Genomic DNA, 15,696 nt, shown 5'->3' with positions numbered 1-15,696 from the left:
ACGATGGCCGCGTCCCCCCCCCCCCGAACGCCGCTGCCTGCGCCGAGAGCGCGGCCGCCTACGCCGAGAGTGCGGCCGCATCCGCATTGAGCGCGCCTGCTTCCACCAAGAGGGTGTCTGCGGCAGCCGACGAGACGGCTCCAACTGCTGCTGCGACGGCAGCTGCAAACGCCGATAGCGCTCGAGCTGCCGTCCGTGCCGCTGATGTCGCCCTGGCCCGGGTCGAGGCCTTCCATGCCAAGATCGAGGATGCACATGCCAAGATATTCCAGGCCACCTCGGACTCCAGCATGCAACCCATGTCTGAAAAGGCGGCGGTGGCCATGGAGCACCTGCTTCCTCATGAGGTCGCCGAGCGGGAGCTGGAGATGCAGGAGGCGGCGGAGATCGAGGAGCGCCAGGAGGAGGAGTTGCGCGTGGCCGAGGTCGAGGTAGAGAAGAGTCTGTCCGTCGAGGAATCGGCGGTGGAGTACCAATGCGAGCTGTGGCGCAGCCACTACTACGAGTACTGCAACCTTGAGGGTGGCGCCGAGGACGAGGACGAGGACGCGATCGACTTCAGCAGGGGGACGCGGAGTCCACCAACGACGGCATGTCGCCAGGACAAGTCATCGACGTCTCATCTCACACCGGCGATGCATAGGCCGGCGCGGCAGCGGATTTTTAATTATGCGTACTTAGGCTTTGTTTTTAATGCTGGTCTTTTGTTACAGCAATGTTTAGGTCAACTGGCTCTGTGTAATTACTAAAATTGCTCGATTCAGTAAGTGTGGTCTATCTGCTGTATGCTCTTTTGTGTGCCCAAATTAACAAGCGATGTTAAATTATGCAATGACGTACCCGGGGAAATTTCCACCAAAATTTGAATTATCCAACTCATCTCATGCGCGTAAAGCAGAAGAATAGTTTGCGATGCACACAATCGTTCAAAGTGAATGGTCCGGCGGCACCGCGCGCGTTCAAAGTGAATGTGCCCCTGCCTTGAGACCAAACTTTGAATTATCAAACTCATCCCATGCGCGTAAAGCAGAAGAATCGTTTGCGATGCACACAATCGTTCAAAGTGAATGGTCCGGTGGCACCGCGTGCAAAGTTTCCCTCCACATTTCCAAAATTTTGGCCTACCGCCAAAATATCTACCCCCGCCCCCCTTCCCCACCCCCTTTTCTTCCCGACCACAAGTCACATTTCCCCTGTTTCCTCCTTCCTTCCTAGCTAAGCTATAGCCGCTTCCTCGCTCTCGCCGTCTCGCATCCTACCGCTGGGGTCGCCATGGTCTTCTTCAAAGACATCTCCAGCGGTTCCTCCTCCGGCGACTACTACTTCACCACCCGGGTATGCCTCTCTTCTCTCTCTCGGGCTATGACTTGGAATGAAGGATTTTTACCCGGAGGTCGATTTGAGTCGTTTCTTCCTCTTGTAGCTCCCTAAGACCATCAATAGCAACGAATGAAGCTGGGTGGCTGAAGATCTATCTGCTCGTTGTCACCATCAATCTCCATGCGTGAAGCTACTTGCGTTTGATTCTGTGGACACTTGGAGGAAGTTTCTGGCATGTGCAGAGAAGGTTAGAACCTCTTCCGTTGTTACAAATCATTTGTTAGGTGTGATTCAGACACTGTCACGGTCCCAACCCATTCATACCACACCTTCAACCAAACGCATCCTAAGACAGTGTCACAGTTTGTACCTAGTATCTTAAATTGTTGCCATCTCATCAGCGGTGCCATTAGAAAATTATTTGGCACCGCTTCAGCAGTTTGTGCAGCCAACTTTGGTCCACACATCCGAGCAGCCAAGCAGTAAAATACTAAATCTTTATGGCACGAAGGAACTGGGCATCGGAGCAACTACGTGCTCCGGAGTCCGGGTCCCTGATTTTTTTTTCCGCTGCATCGGTTCGCCAGTTCAGGGCACCGGTGCGAGATATAGCAACGGTTGTGTTTACACCAGTTTTGGCATACGTAGTGGACGGCCTTAGTGCTATTAGTTCTATGTTACTAAATTTGTGCATGTACACACCTGTTAGTATCAATTTGCTATCATCCAAACACTGTCGCTATGCTGTTGTAGTTATATTTACCTTCCTCATAAAATGTTCAATTTGTTATTTATTGTACATGAGTAAGAATTTGTAGCGTCGTTGTAGTTAATTATAGCTTCTGATGTTCCAGAATTTGGTTGTTGTCTTAGTACCAATTTTATCATTTGCACATTGATCTTTTTGAGAAGATATGTCATAATTAACATGTTTCTTCAGTTTTTCAAAATAAGCATTAGTGATTTTCTATGTTGCTATAAACCCATTTCCCCTACAATTGTTACTGATCTAGTTTTAAATATTATAGGATGAACAGAAGTGATCTTACTTGGAGTGGGTTGAACAAGAGTGGCCACAATCTTTGAAGATATGCCTAATGAAGCTCTGGAGCATGTATGAGGAAGTGAACATAGGTAGGCTTAGAGAAAGTCTTGTCAACACTGAAGCATATTTCAAGATGCGGGGTAAAAAGTTGAAGGTGGAGAATGAGCTCAGATTAAAAAAAGACTTTGCTAAGATGGTGTTGGCGAAGGAGGAGGCACTTTCCCAGTTGGCCCATGCAAAACGGGTTCTTACTGAACTGAAAGCAGAGGTGGATAAGACGAGCCTGGATGATCTCGATTAGGGAAATGAATATATTGTTCTTATGAAGTTGAACTAGCTATGTGTTGTACTGTGCTGTTTTCATGTAGCTACCGTAATGTGTTGTTATAATATATTTATGTGCCTGATATGAAATTTACAAACAGCTGTTCGATATGAAATGTGAATTTGCGTAATACTGGAATTATTAATTGTAAACTAATAAACCTGCTAAATGTGTCATGGACCTTTGCAAACGGTTCTAGCAGTAAAAGCGGTTGCGATGGATAGCCCAATGCCACACAGTTTTCTTCATCAAATCGTGTGTGATATAGTTGATAAAAGCAAGCAGTTAACCAAGGAAGACCGTGTGTGATAGTTACACCTTTCACACACGAGCCTACACATAAAACTGTGTGGGATGTACGTCCGAACGGAAACGTTTTCCCTGGATTGACTGTGTGGGATGTACATAAGAACGGAAACGTATTCCTTGGATTGACTGTGTGTGATATACATATGAACGGAAATGTTTTTCTGGGATTCACCGTGTGGGATGTACATACCTACGGAAATGATTTTCTCGGATTACCGTGTGGGATGTACATACCTACGGAAATGATTTCTGTGATTCACCGTGTGGGATGTACATACCTACGGAAATGATTTCTGCGATTCACCGTGTGGGATGTACATACCTACGAAAATGATTGGGTTTCGATGCCTCGCCCGATCGCACACGGCCCCAGCCTGGGTCCCAGGAGGGCCTATCCTCGACGATTTTTGGGTCGTGTGGGAAGGACACCCTATCGCACACACTCACTTGGCGACGGTTCCAAATGTTGTCGCGGAAAGGGGTAAAAAACCGTTTGTTTAGGACCGACGCGCACCAGTGTTGGTCAGTCGACAGAGGGTCAGCACAAGAGACCGAAGTCCATACTAGGTCACCAAGTTGCTGGACGACTGGCTCAGATGCCAAGTGAGTCACTTTGTTGGCAGGCACCCTCCTGCTTGAGGTCCTACTCCTCCTCCCGGTGTCCCTTGGGGGCACGTCCTCATTATCATTATCAGGAAGTTGGATAACATTTGTCGATGTAGAAACACTCGACGGTAAAAATTCAGTCGACCAGAGGAGTAGTTGACAGAAGACGAATGCAACTATGGAATCATACCTGCCTGAGAGGTAGCTGCGTCCGCTGTTTCAGCATCACCGCGCTCCTCATCGACGTCCATAGATGTTGCAGAAGTCGCAGCACTGAAAACTCCAAAATTCACTCGGTCAAGCAAGCGAACGAGTCGACGGTAACACAGAAGACAAAGAGAAGAAACAAAACACTTACGCAGAAGCAACAGGAACATCCACCTTGATCTTGGGCAGGGCCTTCCGGGGCTTTGGTGGGACAACTTTGGGCTGCTTCGCGGCCTTCTCCGATGGATCTGGAGTCGAGGTCCGAGTACGCTTCAGAACTTGCGTGCTTGGCGGAACTGCTTTGCCGCGCCCACCCGCAGGATCCTGCGACTGTTTGGAACGCTGCTCAGAGTGAGGCGACGAGTCGACTTCCTCACTACTACCAGAATCCTCGTTGCCTTCCTCACTATCGTCTCCAGATTGCCAGTCGGCACTTCCGCCTTCGCTCTCCTCTCCCTCCTGGAGTTTCTCCCCGTTTGATATTGAGTACATCTTGGTATAAATCTGCGAGGCGCAAGTCAACAAATATCAGTCAGATTCAAGAGCAACTGCAAATCGAAAGAAGAAAACACTCAGTACATTAAGCCTGACCTCTTCTGGCTCATGGTCGGCGTCGAATGGCAGAACCCTCCTGGACCCCCTGGCATTATCCTTGTTCCCAGTGATGCTCTGCAGCCACTGAGCCACCGTGTCCTCGGCGGCCTCCTCTGGGTGGACCCGAGCGGTGTCTTCAGGGCCTGAGTACGTCCACATCGGATGATCGCGGGCTTGGAGAGGCTGGATGCGTCGACTCAGGAACACCTCCAACAGATGCATGCCAGTCACACCCTCGCGGACTAAGTTAACAAATTGGTCGACTAAAAGGGACACCTCGCCTTTCTCCTCTGGGGTCACAATCAGTGAAGAAGGTTGGCGGAGTCGCTCCATAGTGAAAGGGGGGAGACCGGTCGACTGACAAGGAGTCGGGATGTCTTTGTAGTAGAACCAGGTCGACTGCCATCCTCTGACTGACTCGGGAAGGGTCATGGAAGGAAAAGTGCTTCTACCCCTAGTTTGAATCCCTAAACCCCCGCACATTTGGATCACGTGCGTCTTTTCGTCAGTCGGATTCGCTTTCTTCACCGTCTGAGAACGGTAAGTGAATATGTGTTTGAAGAGAACCCGGTGTGGTTGGCAGCCCAAGAAGTTTTCACACAATGAGATGTACGCAACACGATATGTGATTGTGTTGGGAGGGGGAAATGGTGAATCTGAGCACCCAAAAAGTTCAAGAAACCCCGAAAGAACGGATGCAGAGGGAAGGGGAAAACCTCGATCGACGTGGGTGGTGAGGAGGACACGCTCACCCTCGCACGGCTGAGGCTCGGATTCCCCCTCCGGCAGCCTCCAAGATCCATCAACAATCATGCCGTCCGCGGCGAGCCTCTCTAGATCCTCCTGCTCGACGGTGGAGCAGATCCAGTCCCCCTGGATCCAACCAGGTGGCAGACCGGATCGCGACGACGACCCCCGGGCCGTCTTCTTGCCCTTCGCCGCCGCCTTCTTCACGCGCTCCATAGTCGCGATCTTCTCCTTCCCCATGGCGGCGGAATGCGAGCAGGATAGGCGGAAGCGTCGAGAGCAGAGAGATGCACGGTGGAGAAGCAGAGGAGAAGAGGACCGAATGAGGAGCACTGTGCATTGCATCGGCCCGAGCGCTCTTTATGGGACTCCTTCCGAGTGGCTGACCTGTGGGCCCGAGCGATCTTATCACATCCCACAACAGGCGCTTGCCAGATACGTGGCAAAAAAGGTGGCGCAGAGATCTAGGCGTCCCTGTCTTTTCGCTTTGTTTACTGTGGCACGCCCCGTCCCGCGCGCTTCTCCAAATTTTTGAATCCCGTGAGATCTGGGAACCGCAGAGCAATCAATCGCACAGAAGATTTCACACTCTAATTCACTCGAAGATGACCAGCATAATTCACTCGACGACCTCTGAATTGATCAAGGCGACTGAGACGAGGTTGAAGCTTTAGAGTGATTTCCAGACTCTAGTGAAATGCTTTTGAAGCATAGAATCGAGTGTTGGAAATATGCCCTAGAGGCAATAATAAATTGGTTATTATTATATTTCCTTGTTCATGATAATCGTTTATTATCCATGCTAGAATTGTATTGATAGGAAACTCAGATACATGTGTGGATACATAGACAACACCATGTCCCTAGTAAGCCTCTAGTTGACTAGCTCATTGATCAATAGATGGTTACGGTTTCCTGACCATGGACATTGGATGTCGTTGATAATGGGATCACATCATTAGGAGAATGATGTGATGGACAAGACCCAATCCTAAGCCTAGCACAAGATCGTGTAGTTCGTTTGCTAAGAGCTTTTCTAATGTCAAGTATCATTTCCTTAGACCATGAGATTGTGCAACTCCCGGATACCGTAGGAATGCTTTGGGTGTACCAAACGTCACAACGTAACTGGGTGGCTATAAAGGTGCACTACAGGTATCTCCGAAAGTGTCTGTTGGGTTGGCACGAATCGAGACTGGGATTTGTCACTCCGTGTAAACGGAGAGGTATCTCTGGGCCCACTCGGTAGGACATCATCATAATGTGCACAATGTGACCAAGGAGTTGATCACGGGATGATGTGTTACGGAACGAGTAAAGAGACTTGCCGGTAACGAGATTGAACAAGGTATCGGGATACCGACGATCGAATCTCGGGCAAGTAACATACCGATAGACAAAGGGAATTGTATACGGGATTGATTGAATCCTCGACATCGTGGTTCATCCGATGAGATCATCGAGGAGCATGTGGGAGCCAACATGGGTATCCAGATCCTGCTGTTGGTTATTGACCGGAGAGTCGTCTTGGTCATGTCTGCGTGTCTCCCGAACCCGTAGGGTCTACACACTTAAGGTTTGGTGACGCTAGGGTTGTAGAGATATTAGTATGCGGTAACCCGAAAGTTGTTCGGAAGTCCCGGATGAGATCCCGGACGTCACGAGGAGTTCCGGAATGGTCCGGAGGTAAAGATTTATATATGGGAAGTCTTATTTTGGTCGCCGGAAAAGTTTCGCGCATTATCGGTATTGTACCGGGAGTGCCGAAAGGGGTCCGGGGGTCCACCAAGGGGGTCCACCAGCCTAGGGGGGCACATGGGCTGTAGGGGTGTGTGCCTTGGCCTATATGGGCCAAGGGCACCAGCCCCAAGAGGCCCATGCGCCAAGAGATAAGATAAAGGGAGAGTCCTAAAGGGGGAAGGCACCTCCGAGGTGCCTTGGGGAGGATGGACTCCTCCCTGGCCGCACCCTTCCTTGGAGGAAGGGCCAAGGCTGCGCCCCCCCTCTCCCTTGGCCCTATATATAGTGGGGGGGAGGGAGGGCAGCAATACCTAAGCCCTGGCGCCTCCCTCTCCCTCCCGTGACACATCTCCCTCCTTCCGCAGCGCTTGGCGAAGCCCTGTTGGAATCCCGCTACTTCGACCACCATGCCGTCGTGCTGCTGGATCTCCATCAACCTCTCCTCCCCCCTTGCTGGATCAAGAAGGAGGAGACGTCGCTGCTCCGTACGTGTGTTGAACGCGGAGGTGCCGTCCGTTCGGCGCTAGGATCATCGGTGATTTGGATCACGACGAGTACGACTCCATCAACCCCGTTCTCTTGAATGCTTCCGCTCGCGATCTACAAGGGTATGTAGATGCACTCCTTCCCTCTCGTTGCTAGTAAACTCCATAGATTGATCTTGGTGATGCGTAGAAAATTTTGAATTTCTGCTACGTTCCCCAACAGTGGCATCATGAGCTAGGTCTATGCATAGTTTCTATGCACGAGTAGAACACAAAGTAGTTGTGGGCGTCGATTTTGTCAATTTACTTGCCGTTACTAGTCTTATCTTGATTCGGCGGCATCGTGGGATGAAGCAGCCCGGACCGACCTTACACGTACACTTACGTGAGACAGGTTCCACCGACTGACATGCACTAGTTGCATAAGGTGGCTAGCGGGTGTCTGTCTCTCCCACTTTAGTCGGATCGGATTCGATGAAAAGGGTCCTTATGAAGGGTAAATAGAAATTGGCATATCACGTTGTGGCTTTTGCGTAGGTAAGAAACGTTCTTGCTAGAATCCCATAGCAGCCACGTAAAACATGCAACAACAATTAGAGGACGTCTAACTTGTTTTTGCAGGGTATGCTATGTGATGTGATATGGCCAAAAGGATGTGATGAATGATATATGTGATGTATGAGATTGATCATGTTCTTGTAATAGGAATCACGACTTGCATGTCGATGAGTATGACAACCGGCAGGAGCCATAGGAGTTGTCTTAATTTATTGTATGACCTGCGTGTCAATGAAAACGCCATGTAATTACTTTACTTTATTGCTAACCGTTAGCCATAGTAGTAGAAGTAATAGTTGGCGAGACAACTTCATGAAGACACGATGATGGAGATCATGGTGTCATGCCGGTGACGAAGGTGATCATGCCGCGCCTCGAAGATGGAGATCAAAGGCGCAAGATGATATTGGCCATATCACGTCACTTTATGATTTGCATGTGATGTTTATCATGTTTACATCTTATTTGCTTAGAACGACGGTAGCATAAATAAGATGATCCCTCACTAAAATTTCAAGAGACGTGTTCCCCCTAACTGTGCACCGTTGCGAAGGTTCGTTGTTTCGAAGCACCACGTGATGATCGGGTGTGATAGATTCTAACGTTCGAATACAACGGGTGTTGACGAGCCTAGCATGTACAGACATGGCCTCGGAACACATGCGAAACACTTAGGTTGACTTGACGAGCCTAGCATGTACAGACATGGCCTCGGAACACAAGAGATCGAAAGGTCGAACATGAGTCGTATAGTAGATGCGATCAACATGGAGATGTTCACCGATGATGACTAGTCCGTCTCACGTGATGATCGGACACGGCCTAGTTTGACTCGGATCATGTATCACTTAGATGACTAGAGGGATGTCTATCTGAGTGGGAGTTCATTAATCAGATGAACTTCAATTATCATGAACATAGTCAAAAGGTCTTTGCAAATTATGTCATAGCTTACGCTTTAGTTCTACTGTTTAAGATATGTTCCTAGAGAAAATTTAGTTGAAAGTTGGTAGTAGCAATTATGCGGACTGGGTCCGTAAACTGAGGATTGTCCTCATTGCTGCACAGAAGGCTTATGTCCTTAATGCACCGCTCGGTGTGCTGAACCTCAGCGTCGTCTGTAGATGTTGCGAAACATCTGACATACACGTTTTGATGACTACGTGATAGTTCAGTGCGTAATGCTAACGGTTTAGAATTGTGGCACCAAAGACGTTTTGAAACGTCGCAGAACATATGAGATGTTCCGAAGACTGAAATTGGGATTTCAGACTAGTGCCCACGTCAAGAGGTATGAGACCTCTGACAAGTTTCTTAAGCCTGCAGACTAAGGGAGAAAAGCTCAATCGTTGAGCATGTGCTCAGATTGTCTGAGTGCCACAATCGCTTGAATCGAGTGGGAGTTAATCTTCCAGATGAGATAGTGATGGTTCTCCATAGTCACTGCCACCAAGCTATTAGAGCTTCGTGATGAACTATAACATATCAGGGATAGACATGATGATCCTTGAGCAACTCGCGATGTTTGACACCGCGAAAGTAGAAATCAAGAAGGAGCATCAATTGTTGATGGTTAGTAAAACCACTAGTTTCTAGAAGGGCAAGGGCAAGAAGGGATACTTCATGAAACGGCAAATCATTTGCTGCTCTAGTGAAGAATCCCAAGGTTGAACCCAAACCCGAGACTAAGTGCTTCTGTAATGAGGGGAACGGTCACTGAAGCAGAACTACCCTAGATACTTGGTAGATGAGAAGGCAGGCAAGGTCGACAGAAGTATATTGGATATACATTATATGAATGTGTACTTTACTAGTACTCCTAGCAGCACCAGGGTATTAGATACCGGTTCGGTTGCTAAGTGTTAGTAACTCGAAATAAAAGCTGCGGAATAAACGGAGACTAGCTAAAGGTGAGATGACGATATGTGTTGGAAGTGTTTCCAAGGTTGATGTGATCAAGCATCGCATGCTCCCTCTACCATCGAGATTGGTGTTAAACCTAAATAATTGTTATTTGGTGTTTGCGTTGAGCATAAACATGATTGGATTATGTTTATCGCAATACGGTTATTCATTTAAGGAGAATAATGGTTACTCTGTTTATTTGAATAATACCTTCAATGGTCTTGCACCTAAAATGAATCTCGATCGCAGTGATACACATGTTCGTGCCAAAAGATATAAAATAGTAATGATAGTACCACATACTTGTGGCACTGCCATTTGAGTCATATTGGTATAGAACGCATGAAGAAGCTCCATGTAGATGGATCTTTGGACTCACTCGTTTTTGAAAAGATTGAGACATGCGAACCATGTCTATTGGTATATATGCATGAAGAAACTCCATGCAGATGGATCGTTTGGACTCACTTGATTTTGAATCACTTGAGACATGCAAATCATACCACATGGGCAAGATGACTGAAAGGCCTCGTTTTCAGTAAGATGGAACAAGAGAGCAACTTGTTGGAAGTAATACATTTGATGTGTGCAGTCCAATGAGTGCTGAGGCACGCAGTGGATATCGATATGTTCTTACTTCACAGATGATTTGAGTAGATGCTGAGTGTATTTACTTGATGAAACACAAGTCTGAATTATTGAAAGGTTCAAGTAATTTCAGAGTGAAGTTGAAGATCGTCGTGACAAGAGGATAAAATGTCTATGATATGATCATAGAGATATCTGAGTTACGAGTTTGGCACACAATTAAGACATTGTGGAAAGTGTTTCACAATTAATACCGCCTGGAACACCACAGTGTGATGGTGTGTCCGAACATCATAACTGCACCCTATTGGATATGGTGCATACCATGATGTCTCTTATCGAATTACCACTATCGTTTATGGGTTAGGCATTAGAGACAACCGCATTCACTTTAAATAGGGCACCACGCAATTCCGTTGAGACGACACCGTTTAGAGAAACCTAAGTTGTCGTTTCTTAAAAGTTTGGGGCTGCGATGCTTATGTGAAAAAGTTTCAGGCTGATAAGCTCGAACCCAAAGCGGATAAATGCATCTTCATAGAATACCCAAAACAGTTGGGTATACCTCCTATTTCAGATCTGGAAGCAAAAGTAATTGCTTCTAGAAATGAGTCCTTTCTCGAGGAAAAGTTTCTCTCGAAAGAATTGAGTGGGAGGATGGTGGAGACTTGATAAGGTTATTGGACCGTCACTTCAACTAGTGTGTAGCAGGGCACAGGAAGTTATTCCTGTGGCACCTACACCAATTGAAGTGGAAGCTTATGATAGTGATCATGAAACTTCGAATCAAGTCACTACCAAACCTCGTAGGACGACGATGATGCGTGCTACTTCAGAGTGGTACGTGATCCTGTCTTAGATATCATGTTGTTAGACAACAATGAACCTACGAGCTATGGAGAAGCAATGGTGGGCCCATATTCTGACAAATGGTTAGAAGCCATGAAATCCGAGATAGGATCCATGTATCAGAACAAAGCATGGACTTTGGTGAACTTGCCCGATGATCGGCAAGCCATTGAGATAAATGGATCTTTAAGAAGAAGACGGACATGGACGGTAATGTTACCGTCTATGAAGCTCGACTTGTGGCAAAGAGTATTTTCACAAGTTCAAGGAGTTGACTACGATGAGATTTTCTCATCCGTAGCGATGCTTAAGTCCGTCGGAATCATGTTAGCATTAGCTGCATTTATGAAATCTGGCAGATGGATGTCAAAACAAGTTTCCTTACCAGTTTTCGTAAGGAAAGGTTGTATGTGATACAATCAGAAAGGTTTTGTCGATCCTAAGGATGCTAAAAGGTATGCTAGCTCCAGCGATCCTTCCATGGACTAGAGCAAGCATCTCGGAGTCAGAATATACGCTTTGATGGAGTGATCAAAGTTTTTGGGTTTATACAAAGTTTGTTAGAAACTTGTATTTACAATAAAGTGAGTGGGAGCGCTACAACATTTCTGATAAGTATATGTGAATGACATATTGTTGATCCGAAATGATGTAAAATTTCTGGAAAGCATAAAGGGTTGTTTGAAAGGAGTTTTTCAAAGGAAGACCTGGATAAAGCTGCTTACATATTGGGCATCAAGATCTATAGAGATAGATCAAGACGCCTGATGATACTTTCAAAGAACGCACACCTTGACATGATTTTGAAAGAGTTCAAAATAGATCAGCAAAGAAGGAGTTCTTGGCTGTGTTACAAGGTGTGAGTATTGAGTAAGACTCAAGACCTGACCACAGCAGAAGAGAGAGAAAGGACGAAGGTCGTCCCCTATGCTTTAGACGTAGGCTCTACAGTATGCTATGCTGTGTACCGCACATGAAGTGTGCCTTGCCATGAGTTGGTCAAGGGGTACAATAGTGATCCGGGAATGGATCACATGACAGCGGTCGAACTTATCCTTAGTATCTAGTGGACTAAGGAATTTTCTCGATTATGGAGGTGAAAAGGAGTTCGTCGTAAAGGGTTACGTCGATGCGAACTTTGACACTAATCCGGATGACTCTGAGTAGTAAACCGGATTCGTATAGTAGAGCAGTTATTTGAAATGGCTCCAAGTAGCGCGTGGTAGCATCCACAAGATGACATAGATATTCGTAAAGCACACACGGATCTGAAAGGTTCAGACCCGTTGACTAATAACCTCTCTCACAAGCATAACATGATCAAACCAGAACTCATTGAGTGTTAATCACATAGTGATGTGAACTAGATTGTTGACTCTAGTAAACTCTTTGGATGTTGGTCACATGGTGATGTGACCTGTGAGTGTTAATCACATGGTGATGTGAACTAGATTATTGACTCTAGTGCAAGTGGGAGACTGTTGGAAATATGCCCTAGAGGCAATAATAAATTGGTTATTATTATATTTCCTTGTTCATGATAATCGTTTATTATCCATGCTAGAATTGTATTGATAGGAAACTCAGATACATGTGTGGATACATAGACAACACCATGTCCCTAGTAAGCCTCTAGTTGACTAGCTCGTTGATCAATAGATGGTTACGGTTTCCTGACCATGGACATTGGATGTCGTTGATAACGGGATCACATCATTAGGAGAATGATGTGATGGACAAGACCCAATCCTAAGCCTAGCACAAGATCGTGTAGTTCGTTTGCTAAGAGCTTTTCTAATGTCAAGTATCATTTCCTTAGACCATGAGATTGTGCAACTCCCGGATACCGTAGGAATGCTTTGGGTGTACCAAACGTCACAACGTAACTGGGTGGCTATAAAGGTGCACTACAGGTATCTCCGAAAGTGTCTGTTGGGTTGGCACGAATCGAGACTGGGATTTGTCACTCCGTGTAAACGGAGAGGTATCTCTGGGCCCACTCGGTAGGACATCATCATAATGTGCACAATGTGACCAAGGAGTTGATCACGGGATGATGTGTTACGGAACGAGTAAAGAGACTTGCCGGTAACGAGATTGAACAAGGTATCGGGATACCGACGATCGAATCTCGGGCAAGTAACATACCGATAGACAAAGGGAATTGTATACGGGATTGATTGAATCCTCGACATCGTGGTTCATCCGATGAGATCATCGAGGAGCATGTGGGAGCCAACATGGGTATCCAGATCCCGCTGTTGGTTATTGACCGGAGAGTCGTCTCGGTCATGTCTGCGTGTCTCCCGAACCCGTAGGGTCTACACACTTAAGGTTCGGTGACGCTAGGGTTGTAGAGATATTAGTATGCGGTAACCCGAAAGTTGTTCGAAGTCCCGGATGAGATCCCGGACGTCACGAGGAGTTCCGGAATGGTCCGGAGGTAAAGATTTATATATGGGAAGTCTTATTTTGGTCGCCGGAAAAGTTTCGCGCATTATCGGTATTGTACCGGGAGTGCCGAAAGGGGTCCGGGGGTCCACCAAGGGGGTCCACCAGCCTAGTGGGGCCACATGGGCTGTAGGGGTGTGTGCCTTGGCCTATATGGGCCAAGGGCACCAGCCCCAAGAGGCCCATGCGCCAAGAGATAAGATAAAGGGAGAGTCCTAAAGGGGGAAGGCACCTCCGAGGTGCCTTGGGGAGGATGGACTCCTCCCTGGCCGCACCCTTCCTTGGAGGAAGGGCCAAGGCTGCGCCCCCCCTCTCTCTTGGCCCTATATATAGTGGGGGGAGGGAGGGCAGCAATACCTAAGCCCTGGCGCCTCCCTCTCCCTCCCGTGACACATCTCCCTCCTCCCGCAGCGCTTGGCGAAGCCCTGTTGGAATCCCGCTACTTCCACCACCACGCCGTCGTGCTGCTGGATCTCCATCAACCTCTCCTCCCCCCTTGCTGGATCAAGAAGGAGGAGACGTCGCTACTCCGTACGCGTGTTGAACGCGGAGGTGCCGTCCGTTCGGCGCTAGGATCATCGGTGATTTGGATCACGACGAGTACGACTCCATCAACCCCGTTCTCTTGAACGCTTCCGCTCGCGATCTACAAGGGTATGTAGATGCACTCCTTCCCTCTCGTTGCTAGTAAACTCCATAGATTGATCTTGGTGATGCGTAGAAAATTTTGAATTTCTGCTACGTTCCCCAACATCGAGTCGGAACTAACTTCAACCCTTCTTCACTCGGACCTCAATCCATTCGGGGGCTAATGACGATGACATGTACCTAGGGTAGGGTCATAAGCCTGACCTAGACGCCCTACCCAAGGACACTGCCCTAGAGTCAAGGACATTCAAAGTACAACAAAAGATACCGACTGAAATCACCCTGGAGAGCAATCCACTCGACCAGCTATCCACTCGGATACCCCAATTCCACTCGACCATACGAAGAACCACTCAAATTACAGAAGATCTAAAGCCACCCCAAGATGGCAACGGTCAGGCGTTCACTCTGTAGTCATAAAGATCATTAATAGCTGGCGTTACCAGTAACGCCCCTATCTTAACTCACATTGAACCCTGTGTAACCGAGGGCTGGAGGGGCCTGACGCACTCTATATAAGCCACCCCCTCCTCTGGCAGAAGGGTTCGCACCCCCTGTAACTCACACGCATATTACAGTCGACAAGCCTCTGGGCACCGAGACGTAGGGCTGTTACCTCCTCCGAGAGGGGTCTGAACTCGTAAACTCGCGTGTACAACCTTGTCGTAGCTAGGGCCTTGCCTCCTCCTACGTACCTCCTATTCTTACTGTCAGACTTATTCCCACGACAGTCGACTCTGCTAGAATACCATTTTTGCGACATATTCATCAAAACGGTTGTTATTATGGAATTTAGTGTGTTTTATCAACCCCTTTAGAGTTCCTCTTAGTTTGGTCATCCGATAAGATTTGGGGACTGTTTTAATAATTAGAGCTAAAGTTGTGGTTATACAGAAAAATGTTCAAAAGGTGGTGTTTATAAGTTCTTGTTAAAATGGGGTTTGTGTAAATGATACAAACAATTATGAAATGCGCTAAATCACGAGTGGACATGGTTCCACGCGAGGATGGTATCACCTCCGTCCGTTGGCACGTGATGCATGCAGTTCATGTACAACGAGCCTCGTATATCAGTTTCTCGGCATCATGTCAATGTCGTATAGTTCACGTATTACACGGTCAATAAGTGTGCATGCCCCACCATACAATAAATGCACTGATCCCAAGTTATTGTTTACAAGAGTTAATGGACAGCCTCCACCAGCACCTGCATTTGCTCCTCCAGCCCTCCAGCCCTCCACCCCCTTATTCCATCCAAATACACAGATCCTCTCTCACTCGTCCTCCTTCTCTAGTTCATCACTCTGTTCATGTGTAGT

This window comes from Triticum aestivum, chromosome 5D (assembly GCF_018294505.1).
Source record: "Triticum aestivum cultivar Chinese Spring chromosome 5D, IWGSC CS RefSeq v2.1, whole genome shotgun sequence".
NCBI classification, from domain to species: domain Eukaryota; kingdom Viridiplantae; phylum Streptophyta; class Magnoliopsida; order Poales; family Poaceae; genus Triticum; species Triticum aestivum.
This window is presented reverse-complemented; position numbering follows the sequence as displayed.